Source organism: Oryx dammah, unplaced genomic scaffold (assembly GCF_014754425.2).
Source record: "Oryx dammah isolate SB20612 unplaced genomic scaffold, SCBI_Odam_1.1 HiC_scaffold_11050, whole genome shotgun sequence".
NCBI classification, from domain to species: Eukaryota; Metazoa; Chordata; class Mammalia; order Artiodactyla; family Bovidae; genus Oryx; species Oryx dammah.
The window spans coordinates 10,270,117-10,294,474 of NW_024080444.1; positions in this window are offsets into that span (position 1 = coordinate 10,270,117).

A 24,358-nucleotide genomic window follows, 5' to 3' on the forward strand; every position below is an offset into this window, starting at 1 on the left:
GCTTCTAACTCAGGAGGCAAAGCAACATGAGTGATAAACATAATGAGGCTAGCATGGATAAATTATCTACAATCACTGACTAAATGACTCATCTTCCAAGATCCCTCAAAGCCATTTCACTGGGTTTTTCCCTCCATCAATCCAAAAAATCAATTTCTTTTTCCTGACATGCTTTCTTGACCTCCAGGACACTCATTCTCTTGGTTTTCTCCTATTTCACTTCCTACTCCTTCTCAGTCTTTTTTTGCTGACTCTCTTTAATATTGCACCTGTTTAAGTATTCTATTGATGGACCGCTGATGTCTGGAGGGGTCATACAACCGACACATAATTCATAAATTTTTTTATTCCAAAATATTATTTTTCTTGCCCTAACTTAAGCAAATTACTAATTATGTGTTTATAATTAATACTTTGCTATTACTTAGGTCTTGTTGACAGTAATCATATAAATCAGGGGTCAGCAAATAACAGCCATGGGCCAAATCTGGTTTACCACTCTTTGAATATAAAGTTTTATTGCAGGACAGCTATGTCCATTTATTTATGTATTGTTTTTAGTTGCTTTTGAACTCTAACAGCAGAGTTGAGCAGTTGTCCTAGAGACTGACCCACAAAGCTTAAAATACTATTTATTGTCTACTCCTTAACATTTTAATCATTTAGGCCAACCCCTGATCTAAATGATTAAAAATATAAAATGTAATAATTGTGTACTAAGGTGTATAGATTGTAATATATTTTCCCCAAGAGTAAATTAAATTACTATATAAACTTTTAAAATTATTGTCATACACTTTTGAAAAGTTATTTTTTCTAAGTTTCATAATTATCTTCCAAAATCAAAAGGCAAAATATAATTAAAGAATATAAAGATTATAAAGATTTTAAGTCAAAATTATTTAGACTTTTGATTTTAGACTTTAGAATTTTTTGAAAATGTAATTAAATCTTACGAAATATTGTTCTGAAAATAAAACCAACATGATTTTAGTGTTCATAGTCCATCCAGTTGCCAATTTTAGTCATTAGCATATTTCATGAATATTAGGTCTTGACATTCATATATAGGACTTTAAAGAGAATATGAACTGTCTGATACTCCTAAGAGTTTCTCAGCCACAGCTGCTGCGAATAGTGTGCTAATAAGCTAAATCATGAGTAATTCTGGAACCACTCATTGAAACAGGAAGAGAAGAAGAAATCAGTGCTCCACACTGTTAGGTAGCTGTGCTTTGCAAGAATCCCTTGCATTCACGATATCTGAAAGGATTTGACAAAGTAATTTGTTACATGCTCCTACTTAAGTGCTTCTTCTACTCAAAGCCTTTCCATTCTCTGAAGCAATATCCATCTCTGATTTTGGTCATATACAACCAAGGAGCCTTCATAGCATTTGGACACAGTTGTATTTTCTTTTGAGGACAAAGAGCTAGAGATATGCTGGGTTGTTTATCTCCTGGGGCCTGAAAGGTAACAGAATGTACCACCCTAAGATATGTCACTTTGGCATCAGGACTGCTTTTCACCTAAGACAACTGAGAAGAAGCAGATATAAGGAAGGTTTTCTTCTGTCCTCCTATGTACCTAAAAGCAGGACATAAATTCATTAACGTGTTGCCCCTCTTCTCTCTACCAGCAAGGGCAAAACTAATTACTGGAGACAACTCTAGATGCTTTTCAGCTCCAGAGATGGCACCAGAGGAATCTCCATAAACACATTTTACCTTCCATTAGCCTTCCCACAATCTGCTGTCCTAGAAACTCAAAATCTTTTCCTTTGTCTTGTCATTGACCTAAAATTAATTGTTCTTTGGTTAAGACATTATATAGACTGAGTTTTAACCATTTCTTTGAGTATGCATGATACACGTTACTAAACTATTTTTCTCTTCTTAGTCTGTCTTGTCTAAGTTACAGGGCCCCAGCAAGAGAACCTCAGATGACTAGAAGGAAAAGAAAAATCTTCCCTCCTCTATGCTGCTGCTGCTGCTAAGTCGCCTCAGTCGTGTCCAACTCTGTGCAACCCCATAGACGGCAGCCCACCAGGCTCCCCCGTCCCTGGGATTCTCCAGGCTAGAACACTGTAGGCCTTAGCAATTTAGCATGTTTGTGATTATGTGGTGACCTCTATAGTGCAGAGTCCTCTTGCCCAGGTCAAAGAATAAACACTGCCTTGCTGGGTACCTATGAAAGCCCCAAGCAGGCCACATCTTTCCAACAGACCATGGAGTACAAATGTGACCATGGTAAAGACGTGGCCATTGGGGAAAAAAGGAAACCCTTATGCTGCTGTTAATTTAAAGTCGCCCTGTACTGACTCACAAGACTGTACATTTCCTTCCTCTGGGAATGCCAGGAACTATTTGGTAGCAGGAATCTTCTACCAATTATGACTAAGTACTTGATATATTATCATCAAAAGCCTATAGCCTTTAAGAGGGCACACCATAGGAAGGACATATTTAGAGTAATCAGCTACTCCCCAAAAGATCTGTGCTCCAAAGAAAGACATATCTTCATGTTAAATGAACCCAAGACTGCTCCCCACACGTGGTTTAATGAATTTAACTTCTAACTTTTCAATAACTGTAAATATATTATAATAGTGTGCGTGTGCCTGCATGCTAAATCGCTTTGTCGTGTCCAACTCTGCAACCCTATGGACTCTAGCCCACCGGGCTCATTTCTCCATGGAATTCTCCAGGCAAGAACACTGGAGTGGGTTGCCACGCCCTCCTCCAAGGGATTTTCCTGACCCAGGGGATTGAACCCGAATCTCTTATGTCTCTTGCATTGACAGGCAAGTTCTTTACCAATTAGTGACACCTGGAAAGCTTATAATAGTGTAATTTCACACTATTCAAAAGAAGCCTAAATCAAACGTTAGGGAGCACAGTATCTGAAATAAAGAATCCTAGTCTAGCTGGAGGCACTGAATAAATATTAACATTTAAATATGTGTAACTGAAAGCACATCTGTTTTAACATGAGATAATAAAATTTTCCCCTCAAAAAAAGATTGCAGAATGCTATAAATGTATTACAGCTTGCTAAATTACAAATAAATGTGTGAAAAAATAAATATATATGTGTGTGTATTTAAGGTCTCAAGAACAACTGCCCATTTGTCAATCAATTAAAACACATATATACAGATACATCTATATCTTTATATCTATATGTCTCTCTCTATGTGTGTATATATATACACTTGCACATATTTTCAAAAGTGCCCTCATGAAGTTTCAATTAATAAAAATGTATGAAATGTGAAGAATTTATTCCTCAATATTTTGTCTGAATGTATTTGTGGAGTATTAGCCAGAAGACAAGCTGAGAGTGTGAATAACTGTGTCTGATGTTGAGTATTCTATAAATCAAATTATTTTTAAAGTCAACTTTATAAAAGTACATCTTAGGAGTAAAAAAAGAAACCTAACTCTGGGTTGATAAGAACAAATCACAGGCAAGAAATGAGTAAGACGTTTGGCCCTGAAGCCAGACTGCTAAAGGGGGAAAAGTTGGGATTTAAAGATCTTAATGTGCCTGGGCTTCCCTGGTGATCCAGTGGATAAGAATCTGCCTGCCAATACAGAGGACATGACTTTCATCACTGGCCTGGTAAGATCACACATGCTACAGGGCAACGAAGCCCTAACTACTGAGCCTGTGCTCTAAAGTCCATGAGACACAACTGCTGAAGTCCACACACCCTAGAACCCATGCTCTGCAACAAGAGAAGACACCACAATGAGAAGCCTGTGCACCGCACCACAAACTTTATTGTGTTGAATTCCATAACATTTAGGGTTATTTGCAACACTAGTTTGCCTGGATAGCATACAATTATTACAGACTTTATAGAATTGTTCTTAGGAGTTAAAAAAAAAAAATCTTGGCTAAGAACAAAAGCTCAGGAACTCAACAGATAGGTGTCAAATCAATGAGTTCTTTCTTTGATAAATGATTCATTAATGAATCACATTGGTGTTCTAAAATATTTATTTTAAACTAGGAAATTTTGCATTAAAATACTTGTCCAACTTAAAGAGGTAATTAAATATATTACATAATGAACCAAGGAAATTTAATATTTTTATTTAAGAAATTAATTGTATGCGTGTTTTTCTATTGTGATGAATACCATTTAGACACAAAACTGGGATATTTGGGGGCTTAGCTTATTTTATTGAATCCATATAAGAATTTGAATTCCTGATGTAATAAAGAATAGCTAAAAGTTTAAATAAACATAATGTAAATGTTATATATGTAAATGAACATAATGTAGATGTGAGAGTCCCTTGGACTGAAAGGAGATCCAACCAATCCATCCTAAAGGAAATCAGTCCTGAATGTTCATTGGAAGGACTGATGCTGAAGCTGAAGCTCCAATACTTGGCCTCCTGATGCGAAAAACTCACTCATTTAAAAAGACTCTGACGCTGGGAAAGACTGAAGGTAGGAGGAGAAGGGGACAACAGAGGATGAGATGGTTGAATGGCATTACCGACTCAATGGACATGACTGTGAATAAGCTGTGCGAATTGGTGATGGACAAGGAAGCCTGGCCACAGGATCACAAAGAGTCAGACAGGACTGAGTGACAGACTGGACTGAATGTAAACCTGTTTAGTTTTAGTTGAAATGTATTACAATTAGATTATAACTAAAATATCTCATATATTTTAAATATTTGCTGTAGTAAAACTCAAGAATAAAACCACTCTAGTGTTTTTAACTTAGAATTCTTAATATTTTGGTTCAGATCTCAAGAGTACAGTTTGGCCTCTCATCTTCTGAGATGGTCCTGTCTATGGAGTGTGTTTCTCTCTAAATAAATCCATTTCTTTCCAATCGAAAAAAGAAATTTTAAAAACTACAATTTGCTTTAAGGAAATGGTCCTGCAGAGAAATAGGTTTGGAGGGTCATTTTAAGGCAGTGATTTCCAAACGAAGTTGTTTGGGCCTTCTAGGCCTTCTAACAGCTTACAAAACAGTAAAGAGGGGTAGGGGTGCAAACCTTCCCCTATTCAAAAGTTTCCTAGGCACTGTCATTTAGATGAAAGTACGTAAACTGAGAGTATGACAGATGTGAACTCTTTATCCAACTTGCTCTATTATAATAGCCAGTTACTTCATCTCAACTTTACATCTGTAAAATAGTGTTCAGTTCAATCATTCAGTCATGTCCAACTCTTTGCAACCCCATGAACCGCAGCACGCCAGGCCTCCCTGTCCATCACCAACTCCCAAAGTTTACCCAAACTCATGTCCATTGAGTCGGTGATGCCATCCAACCATCTCATCCTCTGTCGTCCCCTTCTCCTCAAGCCTTCAATCTTTCCCAGAATCAAGGTCTTTTCAAATGAGTCAGCTCTTCGCATCAGGTGGCCAAAGTATTGGAGTTTCAGCTTCAACATCAGTCCTTCCAATGAACACCCAGGACTGATCTCCTTTAGGAGGGACTGGTTGGATCTCCTTGCAGTCCAAGGGACTCTCAAGAATCTTCTCCAACTCCACAGTTCAAAAGCATCAATTCTTCAGTGCTCAGCTTTCTTCACAGTCCAACTCTCACATCCATACATGACTACTGGAAAAACCATAGCCTTGACTAGACAAAGTAATGTCTTTGTTGGCAAAGTAATGTCTCTGCTTTTTAATATGCTGTTTAGGTTGGTCATAACTTTCCTGCCAAGGAGTAAGCATCTTTTAATTTCATGGCTGCAGTCACCATCTGCAGTGATTTTGGAGCTTCCCAAAATAAAGTCAACCACTGTTTCCACTGTTTCCCCATCTATTTGCCATGAAGTGGTTGGACCAGATACCATGATCTTAGTTTTCTGAATGTTGAGCTTTAAGCCAACTTTTTCACTCTCCTCTTTCACTTTCATCAAGAGGCCCTTTAGTTCTTCTTCACCTTCTGCCATAAGGGTGGTGTCATCTGCATATCTGAGGTTATTGATATTTCTCCCGGCAATCTTGATTCCAGCTTGTGCTTAATCCAGCCCATTGTTTCTCATGATGAACTCTGCATTTAAGTTAAATAAGCAGAGTGACAATATACAGCCTTGACGTACTCCTTTTCCTATTTGGAACCAGTCTGTTGTTCCAAGTCCAGTTCTAACTGTTGCTTCCTGACCTGCATATAGGTTTCTCAAGAGGCAGGTCAGGTGGTCTGGTAGTCCCATCTCTTGAAGAATTTTCCACAGTTTATTGTGATCCACACAGTCAAAGGCTTTGACATAATCAATAAAGCAGAAATAGATGTTTTTCTGGAACTCTCTTGCTTTTTCAATGATCCAGCGGATGTTGGCAATTTGACTTAACTCAAGTTTTAATTGTTAATCATACCTAGATAAAGGAGAGGGGTAATATACTTAACTAAAAGTACTGTTTTAAGACATATGTAAGATAATATTTGTAGAATTGGGCACATTGGTGATACACAATAAATGGCTATTTTCTCCTTATACTCCCTGCAATAAATACTGGTAACTTTTACTAACAATAGGATGGAAAAGATAACCTGCATATTTTTATTTTTTAACTGCTATTACCTCAGTTCAGTTTGGGATCATTTCTTTTAGAAATATTTATTCAAAGTCTTGGTTTGGCAGTATTATATGTATACAATTAAACAGATAAAAAACATAGTTCTTTTCATATTGTGTTTCTTTTGGTAACCAAATCATCTTAAAATCTGGTGCATAATAATAAAATATCAGTAAAAACAGTCCTTGAGATAGAGAACCACAGAGTTAGTACCTCAGGATGTATTCTCAGAAATGAACACTAGATGGCAGCATTCAGACAAGATCGTCTGGGTCAATGGCCCTCTTTTCTTTCCCTTCCAGACAAAACCCAAGCCAAGTCTTTTCCAAATTTCTTTCTTCCCCAGTGGATCCCACTTCCCCATGGACCCTCTTACTTGCCTCCATCAGAGAAGTAGTTACTAATCTAGAAAAGAAAGCATCTGTAGGGGTTTCTGGAGAGAGAAGATTAAATTTTTAAAGAGAAACCACAACATGAACTAACCTGCCAGCCTTTCCCTCTGTTATGTTTTACTTGACTTTTAAAGGAATAAACACAAAGTGATTTCATTTCTGTAGTGATGTAGAGGGTGGAGCAGGGTGAGTAAGAAAGATTCTTGAATCAGTTCTAAAGAACTCATTATGTAGTTCTTAATAACAACAGCAAGTAATTTTTCTCAGATTGTTTTCTTAAAAAAAAAAACAACTCTCTACCCTCTACCTATTTTTCTTTCATTCACATCTTACAGTATTTATTAAATATTTATAGTGTACAACTTGGTACTTGCATCAGTCTGTTGCTGAGGGTGGGAGATTATAAAATATATTTGGATAAGGTCAACCCCCTATCCTTCAGACCACTACAGTCATTGGAGAAATAAGACATTGACATAAATATCAACATAAGGTACAATTTCTGGCAGGCACACTTTTGGTACCACAGCACAAACAAAGTCATATCAAGTGGTATTCTCTTTGTAATCAACAGATTTATCCTTTTTCTTTTACAGATCTCTTAAGTATATTCAAAAGTTTTACTCAGCTCAATGTGGCTAGCTCATTCTGGTTCTCTATACTTTCTATAGTACTTTCTATAGCAACTGCTCTATTTTCCAAAGTCTAAATTTTTTCCCTAGCACTTGACAGAGCTCATACTGGTAGTCTCCTTAATGATTTTTGCCTCATTAATGTATTAATGTTTGTGTCCCCCGCCAAAATTCCTACGTTGAAATCCCAGTGCCTGATGTGATGGTATTAGGAGGGAGAGCCTTGGCAGGTGCTTGGGTCATGAGGATAGAGCCCTTATGCATGACAGGAGATTAGTCTTATAAAAGTGGTCCAGTGGCTCAGACTCCACACTCCCAATGCAGGATGTCTGGGTTCAAACCCTGTCAGGGAACGAGATCCCACGTGCCACAACTGAGAGTTCAAATGCTGCAACGAAAGATCCCACATGCAGCAAGGAAGATCGAAGATCCTGCATGTTGCAACTAAGACCTGGCACAGCCAGATAAATAAATATTTTACAAGGAGAGAGAGAGAGACCCTAGAGGGCTTGTCTGCCTCAACTATGTGAGAACAAAATAAGAAGACATAACTATGAACCAAGCAACCATTTTAGCACCTTGATCTTGGACTTCCCAACCTCCAGAATGGTGAGAAATAAAGTTCTGTTGTTTATAAGCTAGCCAATCTGAAGCATTTTGTTATGGCAGCCTGAATGGACAAAGACCATTAATGATCCTTTTTATTTCTGCAGATTTGTACTGATTTCTTATGTTTTATCTTCTCAGAAACTTGTAATATTTTTCCTATCTCTTCACTACTTCTTTCTCAAAGTCCATCTTAAATTCATTTGCCTTCACCTTCTGCCTGTTTTATTAGAGCCCTAATTGTAATTTTAAGCCCAACCTTCTGAATAGTGAGTTGTGTTCTAAAGTGACCATGAATCGAAAGATTCCTCAGCTCCTGTTTATCTTCTGCTAATGTTTGGACACAGCCTTGGGAATTTCTGGTTGCTTTTTTTTTTTTTCAAGTGAGGTTTATTTTTAACAATTTGAGGTTTCACTATCTTGTATATTCTACTTTTTACAGAAAGGAACTTCCTCCTGACTAAAATAATATATGCACCAAACCACAACAAAGCCATAGTAACAAGAGGCTTCAAGGCCACTCCAGGAATGTCAGGCCCAGCTGTTAAGTGTTACAGGAAGCTCAGCCTTAGTTGTTTCCCTCTTGGGGATTTTTCACCTCAACTAACTTCTGTGTTACAAAATCACTGCAGATGCTGACTGCAGCCATAAATTTAAAAGATGCTTGCTCCTTGGAAGGAAAGTTATGACCAACTTAGACAGCATATTAAAAAGCAGAGACATTACTTTGCCAACAAAGGTCCATCTAATCAAGGCTATGGTTTTTCCAGTAGTCATGTATGGATGTGAGAGTTGGACTCTAAAGAAAGCTGAGCACCGAAGAATTGATGCTTTTGAACTGTGGTGTTGAAGAAGACTCTTGAGAGTCCCATGGACAGTAAGGAGATCCAACGAGTCCATCCTAAAGGAAATCAGTCCTGAATATTCATTGGAAGGACTGATGCTGAAGCTGAAACTCCAATAATTTGGCCCCCTGATGTGAAGAACTGACTCTTTTGAAAGGACTCTGATGCTGGGAAAGATTGAAGGTGTGAAGAGAAGGGGATGACAGAGGATGAGATGGTTGGATGGCATCACCAACTCAATGGACATGAGTTTGAGTAGGCTCCGGGAGTTGGTGATGGACAGGGAGGCCTGGCGTGCTGCAGTCCATGCAGTCGCAAAGAGTCAGACACGACTGAGTGACTGAACTGAGCTGGACTGACTGAACTTCTGTGTAGGTGCCCTAGTGGCCGAATCTACTTTAACACTCAATTTGGGGTATGCGGCTTTGACAGTGAATTCTAACATGAAACACCCTTTCTCTCCTCGCACTGTCTGATGCATAAAAGAATTCCAAAACTTCTACTCCTGTGAGGGTTCAGGGTCAAAGGTGAAGAGGTAGGCAGAAAGAAGAGGGGCAGGCTATGATCTGCAGGATATGGCCCACTTCTTTGATTTCTAAGTGCCTAGGCCTCCTTCGCCCCTTCCTCCCTTCTACCTGGCATGGCCTACAGCCTCCTCCCTGCTGCTGCTGCTGCCAAGTCACTTCAGTTGTGTCCAACTCTGTGTGACTCCATAGACAGCAGCACACCAGGCTCCCCCGTCCATGCGATTCTCCAGGCAAGAACACTGGAGTGGGTTGCCATTTCCTTCTCCAATGCGTGAAAGTGAAAAGTGAAAGTGAAGTCGCTCAGTCGTGCCCGACTCTTAGCGACCCCATGGACTGCAGCCCACCAGGCTCCTCCATCCATGGGATTTTCCAGGCAAGAGTACTGGAGTGGGTTGCCATTGCTTTCTCCGGTTATCAAGGGTTACCTACCTAGATTTATATGCTACATATTTTATTTGTATTTTGATTCTTTCCCTCAACATTGTGATATTTATCCATGTTGCATTTATCTGTAATCTGTTCCTATTCATTGACATATGGTTTTCTATTGTATGACTACAGCATACTTTCCCATCTCATGTTCACAGAAAATGAGATTGTTTCTGTCTGGGCCTATCAGTAACATTCTTGTCCATATATCCAGGAGCAGAGGTGCTTATAGATCATTGATGGATTTCGTTAAGAGGCAAAATCTGGTTTTTAAAGGTCTGGAGTGGCAAACTGCTGGGAGAGGCTAATGTTTCTAGTCTAGAGGCCACAACTGAGTAACAAGGCTCAGTGGACAGCTGGGAGTGAATGTGATGGTCATAGGGCTTCTGGATCTTCAGTGTTCTAGACAACAGGAAACTGTTTAGTAAGTTGATATATCTATTTACACTCTCCCTAGCAGTGTTTGTTTGAGTGCTCTTATTGTTCATCATACACGCCGATGTTGGTTACTGTCAGATTCCTAATATTTGTCAATCAGAGGGGTGATTTAAACTTGCATTTTCCTGGATATTTATGAGATTGAAGGACTTTTTAAAATTTATTTTATACAAAGAAATCCATTTGGATTTCTTCTTTTTAGAAAATGTTAGAGGTTCCCCCTCACCACTCTTTTTGTGTTTTTCTCATTGAAAAAATTGCTGTCCCTTTGACCACCACTGGGGAGGAAAAACTTTTCCTTCAACCAAACCTCCTAAATTCCGAAGAGGAACCTAAGAATTAAACCGACAAAAGACCATTCCTAAGAGTAAAAGGTTTATTTATACACAAATGGAGCTAGCTAAGGAAGTAGTCAGCTTAGTGAAAGGTTCCAGTTAGAGGCTTATATACCTAACTTGGACTTCCCAGGTGGCTCAGTGGTAAAGAATCCCCCTGCTAATGCAGAAGTCATGGGTTCAGTCCCTGCATTGGGAAGATCCTCTGAAGGAGGAAATGGCAGCCCATTCCAGTATTCTTGCCTGGACAATCCCATGGATAGAGGAACCTGGTGGGCTACAGTCCATGGGGTCCCAAAGAGTCAGACACAACTGAGCAACTAAACAACAACAACAAGCATTTGTACTTTAGGTGACTTGTGAGAGAAGCTTTCCAGCCATCTAAGTGAGAATGAACCTTATAACTATGTTGTGTTGGCTTGGAGGATACATTTCTTACCATTCTGACAAGAGGACTCTTGAATTACACTTATGTTGGTGAAATCAAGGGCAAAACATCAGAAATTCTGTCTCCATTTTGCTACCAATTTCTCTTGTTCTAGGGAAAACAAAACACAACAAAACCAGGGTAAGGATGTATTTTTTTCTGCTAAGCTTTACAGTTCTTTTAGAATTTTTAGAACTCACTAAGGTTCTCTTTCTGTCTTGTTTGTTTCCTTTTGCCAAATAACCTTCCCACCTCCCACCTTTTATTTCCCATGGCTGACAGAAATCAACAGTGAAATACACTCCATCACAGCAAATGAATTAAACTTGGAAGAAAATTTTCCTTTCAATTTTCCCAGACATTTCTGCCTGCTGCAAGTCCTTTTAATAAAGATGTATATTAAAACTCCAATACTTTGGCCACCTGATGGGAAGAGTTGACTCATTGGAAAAGACTCTGATGCTGGGAGGGATTGGGGGCAGGAGGAGAAGGGGATGACAGAGGATGAGATGGCTGGATGGTATCACTGACTCGATAGATGTGAGTTTGAGTAAACTCTGGGAGTTGGTGATGGACAGGGAGGCCTGGCGTGCTGCGATTCATGGGGTCACAAAGAATTGGACATGACTGAGTGACTGAACTGAACTGAACTGATATTAAAACTAATGAATACAATTAATCAATAGGAAAGTGAGCAAGGATTTGCAGTATGTTCCCAGAGAAGAAAATATAAATGGCTGCTAAATATAAGATGCTCATTTCCCAACATAAATGAAAATTAAAACTACTATGTGATATGATAACAATATTATCAAACCATTAAAGACAAAAAAAGTATGCTAGTATTTTGTTGATAAGTTTCTGGGGAAATATATATTCATTGCCTGTGGAAGTTAAATTAGTACAGCCCTTACAGAAAGCAGTTTGACACTTGCCTATCAACATCTCAAATGTATATAACTTCTGACATAGAAACTAATTTCTAGAAATTTATATCATCATACACTTGCACAATTAAAAAACAATTTATTTTTCACTATAGCATTGTTCATAATGGGCAAAAGACTGAAAAGATTCCAAATGCCCATCAATAGGGGACTGGTTAAAAAAAATTATGAGCCTCCTCATAGTATAAGCAACCTGTTGCCTGTACAGTTTTCCCTAAACAATCTTGGAGACAACTCTTTCTAGTGGGCGTTCATGACTGGCCTGCTGTCCCCAGGGTAGGCTCCAGACAGGTATGCATGGTGCCTTTGGAAAGCTCCAGGGTACAATGGCCAGGGTCCACATTGGCCAAGTCATATTGTCCATTTGCACCAAGCTACGGAACAAAGAGCACGTGATGAGGCCCTCTACAGGGCCAAGTTCCATTCCCTGGCCGCCAGAAGATCCACATCTCCAAGAAGTGGGGATTTACTAAGTTTAATGAGGATGAATTTGAAAACATGGTGGCAGAAAAGTGGCTTATCCTGCCTGGATAGCTGTGAGGTCAAATACATTCCTAATCCTGGTTCCCTGGACAAATGGCAGGCCCTGCATTCATGAGAGCATTGGTTCTGTCTCCTCCTTAATCATGCTCACCAAAATAAATCCTACTTCCTGTCAAAAAAAATTATAGCATAATCCATACCATGGAATACTATTATAAAAATACAAAAAATTATAAAATTATATACTCATATGAATCCCAAAAATGTTTTTAAATGAAAAAAGCAGGATACAGAACATTGTGTAAAATGTACTGTATGTGTAAAATGGAGAAAAAGGAAAATAAGTGTATTTGTATTTCTTCCCAACTAGTTATCCCTGGGATAGGGTGCCTTGGGAACAGAGCAAATAGGTTATGAGGATGTGAAACAGATTTTTCACTACATGCCTTTTTACATTTCAAGATTTGAATAATGCAAATATAAAACCTTTTACCAAACAGGTTAAAAATAGATTAAATTTTTAAAAATCATTATAACTCTTACCTTTAGTAGCAGAAGTTCTGAGAGCAATTCCTTAGAATAAAGTTCACTTAATAATGAAGAAACAGAGAAGGCAATGGCACCCCACTCCAGTACTCTTGCCTGGAAAATCCCATGGATGGAGGAGCCTGGTGGGCTGCAGTCCATGGGGTCGCTAAGAGTCGGACATGACTGAGCGACTTCACTTTCACTTTCATGCATTGGAGAAGGAAATGGCAACCCACTCCAGTGTTCTTGCCTGGAGAATCCCAGGGACGGAGGAGCCTGGTGGGCTGCCATTTATGAGATCGAACAGAGTCGGACACGACTGAGGTGACTTAGCAGCAGCAGCAGCAGCAACAGTGAAGAAAAAGCAGGAGGTTCGTTTACAACATCTTCCAATAATGTGATAAGAAGTACCTAGAACGCATTATTCCATAATTCAGAGTGACAGAAGAACACTGAACTGCAGCCCTACAAACAGCATTAGCACAGGGCTACCAACCTGTGTACTGGACAGAAAAATCGTGTATTTTATCTTTTAACCGTATATAGAGGAGTCACTCATTGAGTCAGTAAAACATATTCCACCATAGGCTGTATATTGTCACCCTGCTTATTTAACTTATATGCAGAGTACATCATGAGAAACGCTGGGCTGGAAGAAGCACAAGCTGGAATAAAGATTGCCGGGAGAAATATCAATAACTTCCCTGGTGGCTCAGACGGTAAAGCGTCTGTCTACAATGCGGGAGGCCTGGGTTCGATCCCTGGGTCGGGAAGATCCCCTGGGGAAGGAAATGGCAATCCACTCCAGTACTATTGCCTGGAAAATCCCATGGACAGAGGAGCCTGGTAGGCTACAGTCCATGGGGTCGCAGAGAGTCGGACACGACTAAGCGACTTCACTCAGATATGCAGATAACACCACCCTTATGGCAGAAAGTGAAGAGGAACTAAAAAGCCTCTTGATGAAAGTAAAAGAAGAGAGTGAAAGAGTTGGCTTAAAGCTCAACATTGAGAAAACTAAGACCATGGCATCTGGTCCTATCACTTCATGGGAAATAGATGAGGAAACAGTGGAAACAGTGTCAGACTTTATTTTTGGGGGGCTCCAAAATCACTGCAGATGGTGATTGCAGCCATGAAATTAAAAGACGCTTACTCCTTGGAAGGAAAGTTATGATCAACCTAGATAGCATATTCAAAAGCTGAGACATTACTTTGCCAACTAAGGTCCATCTAGTGAAGGCTATGGTTTTTCCAGCGGTCATGTATGGATGAGAGAGTTAGACTGTGAAGAAGGCTGAGAGCCGAAGAATTGATGCTTTTGAACTGTGGTGTTGGAGAAGACTCTTGAGAGTCCCTTGGACTGCAAGGAGATCCAACCAGTCCATTCTGAAGGAGATCAGCCCTGGGATTTCTTTGGAAGGAATGATGCTAAAGCTGAAGCTCCAGTACTTTGGCCACCTCATGGAAGAGATGACTCATTGGAAAAGACTCTGATGCTGGGAGGGATTGGGGGCAGAAGGAAAAGGGGACGACAGAGGATGAGATGGCTGAATGGCATCACCAACTCGATGGATGTGAGTTTGGGTGAACTCCTGGAGTTGGTGATGGACAGGGAGGCCTGGAGTGCTGCGATTCATGGGGTCACAAAGAGTCGGACACAACTGAGCAACTAAACTGAACTGAACTGAACTAGACTGGTTCAAAAAAGGATTTGCAACAAGATAAAGACAAACGGGAAATTATTTGTTTATTTTTAAGCATATTCTTAAAAATATTTTTCATGACATTTGAAATGATCAAACAGCCTCAATGGTTATTTGCTAAAACAGCAATTTTGCTGTTGCATGTCTGAAGCAGAGACAACTTCACTTTAAAATGGTCTGCTTACTACTACTAATAAAAAATACTCTTCTTTTTGAAGGATCAGGTTTGAATTGTTTGGTTGGTAATGCCAAGGTAGCATAGAGATTAAAATATGTTTCAATAAAACAGCAAACCTAATAACCAGAGGAGAATTTTTTTTTTTTTTTGAGATTTTGGAAGCATTCATTTAGACATAACTGGAGAATATTATGTCAAATACCATGAAAGGAGCAGATGCGATGTGACAGGTCCAATAGTAAGCATCCAGGGTCGGTAAGTAACAGTGGACAGTAGTGAAGGATCAGTCCTATTACCATGGTGTGGGGATGGAAATCAAGGACTATGCAGGGGTTTTTTGTTTTTGTTTTTAAACTTGGCAGCTAAAAATCTAAAAGATCAATTTATGTTTATACTTTATATACACATAACGGCCATGGGGCAGGTCCAGTACGGGTGAAAGATCAGCTTAGAGTTAAGCCTCGGGGGATGCAGAAACTGATAGAAATCCAGAAAGAAGTCCCGTGAAGTCCAAAACACGTTAGCGGAGGAGAGGGAGATGGTTGTTCTCCTTCGAATGAGGTAAGCCCCCGGGACACCTAGGGTGTCTAGGACTCTGACTCACTCCTAGGAAGTCCCAAAAGAGAGAGAAAGTAACAGTGACGTGGCCGAATGCACGGAGTCACTAGGATGCGCGCTCCCCGCTCCATGTCTCTTGAGAACACGGAACAGAAGCCCGAAACCCTGGAGTGCCTCGCGCCTAGGGCACTCTTCCTTCCACCCTCAGGATGGGGATCACGATAGTCTCTTAGCAGATGCGGGCGAGGACGTCTTATTCGATTCCCTGACCTCCAGTTCCATGACAACCTTCTCCGCAGCCCAAGAGAGGCAGACAGGCGGGCGCCCGTCTCTGCACCCTGGAGAAAGAAATGGAAGTGTGGTTCGGGCGACAACGCAGGCGACTGGTGTGTGCTGCGTAGGACGTAATCCTGCCCTGCGCATGCGGCAAAGCAAGGGACCGAAAGCCGCGCGGGGACAGAGGCTCAAATACCCCGGAGGTAGCACTCTCCATCGCAAAGTCCGCGCTACGCGTATCACGTGACACCCGAGCCAGCCGTCTGGCACGTGATCCTTTGGCAGCGGCGGACAGTAGTTACACTTAGACGGTCACATGAGCCTCCGATGGTTCTCAGGCCTCAGGTCAGCTTCCGTTACCTTTAGGTGTACCTGAACTGGCGCCGTCCTCTCAATCCTCCTTGCTCCTGGGAGATGGGGATGCCCCCTCTTCCTAAATGGGAACGACGTTTGAGCAGGCGGGAGAAACAGGTGCATAGGGCAGCGAGCGGAAGTCCGCACCCACACTCTATGACCAGAGAGTAGCCACGCGTGTCCCACAGTGCAATAGGCTCCCTTGCGGTCCTGCGGGGACGCTGCCTTGTGGTGACTTCGGAACACGCTTCCAGGGCAAGGGATATGGGGGCCCGACTCTGCCCCGAGTGGTATGTTGTTTCTCCCGTGGCCGGCAGTGACCACGTATTGTGCGCCTTTGCTTCAGTTCTGTGGCCGAGGGCCTCTGCAGTCTGCTTCCCGGAATGCAGAAGTCCTCCGGAGGTACCGCTTTGTCCATATGCAGGGAAAAAATAGTTTGTAAACAAATTGAAAGAGTAGTCCAAAGCCTTCCCTCTAAGAAGACTCCAGGCCACCCAGGCTTCCTTGTCAAGTTAAACCAAACATTGTAAGGAAAACATAATTCCCAATTATTTCCCCTGTTTTCTTTCTTTATAAAAAATTTTTTTTAATTGAATTACAGTCAATTTACAATGTTGTGTTAGTTTCAGGTGTCCAGCAAAATGATTCAGTTATACATCTATATCTATTCTTCTGAAAAGAATTGTATATTGTTATATACTATTGAATAGTTTGCTGTGCCGTACATAGGTCCTTATTGATTATATATTTTATGTATGGTAATGTGAATCCCAGACTCCTAATTTATCTCCCCCTCCATCCTCTTTGGTAACCCTAAATTTGTTATAGCTGTGAATCCCACATTAATCAAATAATTCTAGAAAATGGGCAAAAACTGGGAATACTTTTTATGAGGGTTAGTATAACTCTGATAGAAAAACTTGACAAGGAAAACAAATTGAAGGAAAATAACAGTTTCAGTTTTACTCAGAAATGTAGGTTTGAAAACTGATAAGCTAAATATTAGCCTAATTTAGTATTGGGCTCCTAAATACATAAGGAGAATAACACATTATGTGCATATTAGATTGTTTTAACATCAGGATTCAAGTATTAATTTATTAATGGAGATAATATCTCAGTAATTGTAGAATAAATATTTGAATCAAACACTCCCTGATAAATGCTCATGGAAAGCCAGTGATGGAAAGGAAATTAATAAAAGGTATCTGCAGTAAATCATATACTAAACATCCTATTTTAGCTGCAAAACATTTAAAGCTTTATATTCCTTTCATTGTTCTGTTGATGAACCTGGGACCTTTGACTCTGAATCTTGCTGATTCCATATACATGAGCATTTAAGTATATTTCTCTGTCCTCTCTGTTGCCTGCTAATTGTGCACGCATGCCTGCTCAGTCCTGTCTGACTCTGCAACCCCACAGGCTGTAGCCCACTAGGCTCCTTTGTCCATGGGATTCTCCCAGCAAGAAATATTGCAGTGAGTTGCCATTGCCTCTTCCAGGGGATCTTCCCAACTCAAGGATTTAACATGCATCTCCTGCATTGTCAGGCTGTAACCACTGAGCCACCTGGGCTTCCCATCTTGCTGATTGGAGCTGGATTATTTTATGTCTTGAAACATAGTAGCCATAGTTATTTTGTAACCTGTATCATGATAGTTTTCATGTCTGGATTATTTTCAGATTCTTTTCTGCTGCCTGATAATGTCTGTTGTGTATGGTCTATGGTGTCTAGTTTCTCTGTCTCTTTGCTTTATAACCGTGGCCGGGGGTAGGGGGGCACATTTGAGGAAAAAGTATTTGTGGCTTATTTCAAAGAAGACTTTTGTTTCTGCTGTGTGCCTTGAGGCTGTCTTAATCTCAGACCAGTTTTCCTGGGTGGACATTTCTTGGGCCATTGCTAACCCAGGCTACAAATCTGAGCAAGAACTGCCCAATGGCCTCCTCTACTCACAGATGGGATTTTTTTCTCTTCTTTTTTTCCCTCCTATTATAGTCAAGGTAAGAGCAAACTTTCCTAAAATTCAAGGGAACTAGTTTACACTTCCCCTTAGAGTATCGCCTATGATATTACAGCTTAATATGCAGAGAATCACTTAATACCATTTCACCTTAAATAGTCCTGGACCTTGGCTCCTTATTCTATGTCCAATGAAGCAACTAAAAAATGAAAGGAAAAAAAAAAAAAGCTAAATGTCCCCTGAGTAGAAAGTGTCCTCAGGGCAAAAGTAGCTTTTGTGCTCTGGTGCCTTATTTGCTTCTTTAGGGTTCCAATTTCTCTTAACCTTTTGGTCTAATAATTCCTTACCTTCTTTTAGTAATTTGATGCTTTTGAGATTCTTTTTTTTATATAGTTTATCCATCATCTTTAGTCATTATCAATGTGTATATTAGTATGAATAACCAAGTCCATCATAACTGGAAGTAGAAATTTAAGACTTCATTACATTCTTTAGTTTCTTGCTTTTATATCTCAGGACACCTTGCTAAATGTTACATTCTTTTATATGTATATATATAATTTTATTTGTGTGTTTATTGGCTTTGCTGGGTCTTTCTTCCTGCCCCAGCTTTTCTCTGGTTCTGCAAGCAGGGGGTACTCCAGGGGCCTCGCACAGGAGGCTCATTGCTACGGCTTCTCTTATGGAGCACAGGCTCTTGCCGCATGTGAGCTTCAGTAGTTGCGGCCCATGGGCTCAGTGGTTGTGGTTCCCGGGCTCTAGAGCACAGGCTTAATAGCTGTGGCACATAGGCTTAGTTGCTCCACAGCACGTAGGATCTTCCTGGATCAGAGATTGAGCCTGCGTTTCCTGCATCGTCAGGCAATTCTTTACCACTGAGCCACCTGGGAAGCCACAAAGGTTTTGTGGACAATGTTAAAGAATTGTGATTTCATCCTGATAGTAGACAGAACTATTAGAAGTTTTTTAAGCTAGAAAAGAGATTTGATCATATTTTTGCTTTTAGAATACAGTGTTATTCTAGCTGCAAATGGAGAATGGGCACAGACACAAGTAGAAATGAAAGCTCTGGTTAGCAGATGACTGTAGAAGTCCAAGATAAGATGAAGTCATTTCGAACTATTGTGGTGATAGTAAAGATCTAAGGAGATGTACTCACACAAAAATTCAAAATGAAGAATCCTTAGGGGATGGGGATATATTAATTGTGATGAGATGATCAAGAGAGCTGCCAAGCTTTTCTGAAGAAAACTAGATTCCTCTGCCTTCTCCCAGGAAAGCAAAGATTTATATTCTCCCTCTGGAATAAGGCTTTACTAGCCAGAAAGTGGTAAACACTTTCTGTTTGTGAAACTTAACAGAGGCAAACACAGAGTCAGAGAGGAAAGAGAAGAAAATCATGTAAAAGGAGCTAAGCAAAAGATATGCAGCTTTGGGGACTCTTAGGGAAGTCAGAGGAGTTAAAGAGTTCCAGCTGGGTACCTGCTTTCTGGACTCAGACCCTGGCTGCTCCTACTTGCCTTCCCTTACCCTTCACAAACTCTAAGTGTCATCCTGGTTTCTGTGATCCGACCTCCATGCTCTGGTTCTCACCACTGTCAACACTGTCCATGTGTGGTTTAGACACTTTCCACCATTTGGATGGAAATAGTTCCAGCCTCTGAAGCTAAAGCACAGCGACTGTCTACCCTGGTTAGACAAAACTTGGTTACTTGGTTCAGTAACTACCAGTTACTGAGCATCCATTCTATCCATTCTCTTTACTCTGCATGGAAGCTACATTAAGTCATTTAATCCTGACAACTTTGAGGGAGAAACATTATTGCTCTTTCCATGTTAAAGATGAGTAAAATGTGGAAACTGAGGGTCAAGGAGTGTAAGTGACCAGCCCAAGTTCACAGTTCCTGTGACTGGCAGATCTCTGGTTCTAACACTGGTCTAGTCCAGAACTCTAACTTCGTGAGGTGCTGTGACTCTGGTTTAGTCTCTCAGCTTTACTTTAGATTCTTAACCTCTGGCTGTGTTTGCAACCCAATCTAGAAATACTACTTGGTTTCTGTTGGTTTTCTTTGTGTAAGCTTTTGGTTTGTCATTCTCAACCCTGGGCCACTGGGGTACAGATGAAAAAGCATAGAGTTGAAAATTGATAGACATGGGTACATATCCTAATTCTCTTATCAACTAGCTTTGGAAAAGAAAACAAGTGAAAATTGTCTGGGCCTCTATTTTCCTACCTTTAAAATAGCAATAGCTGTATTAATTCAGAGGGCTATGAATTAGAGAAACCTAAATTAGAGTATCCCTGTATAAAGAGTCTAATGCATGAAAAGTACTCAGATAAACACTTGTGTTCTCCTCACTGCCCTCTGCAAAAGAAACCACATGTATCAGCAAGGACTATTCACAGGATAACCCAGATCTCTCATTTGTTTGATTTTGGTTGTTATCACTTTGCTATGGGATCATTTCTGTTAGAATTTTAGGAAAATTTCTAGTTTCTCAACTAACTCCTCATTACTGCCAAAAGCTCTGTTGGACTTTTAGTAACCATAATTTCCCAAAACCTGAGATCCAATAACAAAACAGTGTTACAATGATCTTTGCTAAGAGGGAGGACAGGATTAACTAGAACCGCACCTAACTTTTCAAAGTGAACACTCACTTCAGTTCAGTTGAGTCATTAGTGAACACTAGATGGCACTAGTTCAGTCGCTGCTGCTAAGTCGCTTCAGTCCTGTCCGACTCTGTGCGACCCCATAGATGGCAGCCCACCAGGCTTCCCCGTCCCTGGGATTCTCTAGGCAAGAACACTGGAGTGGGTTGCCATTTCCTTCTCCAATGCATGAAAGTAAAAAGTGAAAGTGAAGTCGCTCAGTCATGTCTGACTCTTAGCCACCCCATGGACTGCAGCCTACCAGGCTCCTCCGTTCGTGGATTTTCCAGGCAAGAGTACTGGAGTGGGGTGCCATTGCCTTCTCCTAGTGAACACTAGATGGCAGCATTTAAGCAGGATTTTCAAAGGAGTACTTTTCTCCTACTCCCACCCACTAAAAGAGAAGGGAACAAAAAACCCCAAAGCCCAGTGATCTTCCAGCTTGCCTTAGTTAGGGACAGTATTTGAGAATGTCGTTTGTCAGTAGCTAAATTAAAAGAAGGGGAATTGGGAGAGGGGAATAATCAGTTCAGTTCAGTCGCTTAGTCGTATCCGACTCTTTGCGACCCCATGGACCTCAGCACGCCATACTTCCCTGTCCATCACCAACTCCTGGAGCTTATTCAAATTCATGTCCATTTAGTCGGTAATACCATCCAACCATCTCATCCTCTGTCGTCCCCTTCTCCTCCCGCCTTCAATCTTTTCCAGCATCAGGGGCTTTTCCAGTGAGTCAGTTCTTCAAATCAGGTGGCCAAAGTATTGGAGTTTCAGCTTCAGCACCAGTCCTTCCTGTGAATATTCAGAACTGATTTCCTTTAGGATTGACAATACTAAAAGGTTATTTTAGTATTTTGACTAACCTGGTGGCTCAGTGGTAAAGAATCCCCCTGCAATGCAGCAGACTCGGGTTGGATCCATAGGTTGGGAAAATCCTCTAGAAAAGGGAATGGCAACCCACGCCAGTATTTTTGCCTGGAGAATTCCATGGACAGAGGAGCCTGGTAGGCTACAGTCCTTGGAGTCGCAACAGTTGGACACAACTTAGAGACTAAACCACCACACCACCGTCATAGTATTTACTTGTGCCAGGTACTGTTCTAAGCACTTAAGGTAAAACAAAGAGTAAATAAATTGGCAAACAAAACTCTAGCCCATAAGCCCCTCCCACCTTCAACTTAGAAAAAGTAATCAGCAGGTAGGTTTTTTATCAATCTCTTCCTTCCTCCTTTATCACTTTCATTCATGTTTTTAACAAAACAAGTATTTCTCACAGCATTGTAAATCAGTTTTACTTCAACTTTAAAAAATAGCTTAAAAATAAAATTACTTTTAAAAATTTAAATCTCATAATAAAACAAGTATTTCTTATATGTTGTATTTAAGGTACTAAGTGGGTCAGTTTGCAGCAGAAATAGGAAGGAAAAATAATTCACATGAGATTAAGCGTCTAACCCTTAAGGGCACTGCCAACTGAAAAGGAAAGCGCACAGGTATACTGATACTGTAGAAGAAGGTGGTGTGTGTGCATGCATGCTATCGTGTCCATCTCTTTGCGACCCCATGGACTGTAGCCCACCAGGCTCCTCTGTCCATGAGATTTTCCAGGCAAGAGGACTGGAATGAGTTGCCTTTTCCTTCTGCAACAGCTCTTCCCAACTCAGGGATCAAACCCCCGTCTCTTCATCTCCTGCATTGTCAGGTCGATTCTTTACCACTCGCGCCACCTGAACAAGGTGGAGTGTGCAGCAAAGGAACTATGATTCATTTTATATTAGGATGAGCATAGAGCCAAACAGAGAATTAGTATTTACTGATAGCACACTACATGCCAGGACCTTGATAGGCACTTTATATACAGTGTTTCGATTATGAACATTTACTTTAATTTATTTTTAATTTATGTAAGTGGTTGTTAATATTTCCATTTTTGGATGAGGATGTTGAGTCTTAAGCTGGGTAAGTAACCTGCCTCCAGGGCACAAAGGAAGGGATAAAATAAGGCAACTTGAATGAATTAACAGTTGCTGCTCTTTGTTTCAATTTAAAAAGAGAATACAGATGTATTTTTCAGGGTATAAAGTGATAGATATGCATTACAGGATGATAGAGTTTTAACAGGCCAAGTGGAGATTGAAGGTCTAGGAATAGAATGGTTTGCCTTGGAAACGAACAGAGATCATTTTGTCGTTTTTGAGATTGCATCCAAGTACTGCATTTCGGACTCTTTTGTTGACCATGATGGCTACTCCATTTCTTCTAAGGGATTCCTGCTTGCAGTAGTAAATATAATGGTCATCTGAGTTAAATTCACCCATTCCAGTCCATTTTAGTTTGCTGATTCCTAGAATGTCGATGTTCACTCTTGCCATCTCTTGCTTGACCACTTCCAATTTGCCTTGATTCATGGACCTGACATTCCAGGTTCCTATGCAATATTGCTCTTTACAGCATTGGACCTTGCTTCTATCACCAGTCACATTCACAACTGGGTATTGTTTTTTGCTTTGGCTCCATTCCTTCATTCTTTCTGGAGTTATTTCTCCACTGATCTCCAGTAGCATATTGGGCACCTACTGACCTGGGGAGTTCCTCTTTCAGTATCCTATCATTTTGCCTTTTCATACTGTTCATGGGGTTTTCAAGGCAAGAATACTGAAGTGGTTTGCCATTCCCTTCTCCAGTGGACCACATTCTGTCAGACCTCTCCACCATGACCCGCCCGTCCTGGGTGGCTCCATGGGCATGGCTTAGTTTCATTGAGTTAGACAAGGCTGTGGTCCTAGTGTGATTAGACTGACTAGTTTTCTGTGATTATGGTTTCAGTGTGTCTGCCCTCTGATGCCCTCTTGCAACGCCTACCGTCTTACTTGGGTTTCTCCTACCTTGGACTTGGCGTATCTCTTCATGGCTGCTCCAGCAAAGCACAGCCGCTGCTCCTTACCTTGGATGAGGGGTATCTCCTTACTGCTGGCCCTCCTGACCTTGAACATGGAATAGCTCCTCTAGGCCCTTCTGCGCCCACGCAGCCACCACTCAGTATCACAGTAATCCAAGTCTATGCCCCAACCAGTAATGCTGAAGAAGCTAAAGTTGAACAGTTCTATGAAGACCTACAAGACCTTTTAGAACTAATACCCAAAAAAAAATGTCCTTTTCATTATAGGGGACTGGAATGCAAAAGTAGGAAGTCAAGAAACACCTGGAGTAACAGGCAAATTTGGCCTTGGAATATGGAATGAAGCAGGGCAAAGACTAATAGAGTTTTGCTAAGAAAATGCACTGGTCATAGCAAACACCCTCTTCCAACAACACAAGAGAAGACTACACGTGGACATCACCAGATGGTCAACACCGAAATCAGATTGATTATATTCTTTGCAGCCAAAGATGGAGAAGCTCTATACAGTCAATAAAAACAAGACCAGGAGCTGACTGTGCCTCAGATCATGAACTCCTTATTGCCAAATTCAGGCTTAAATTGAAGAAAGTAGGGAAAACCACTAGACCATTCGGGTATGA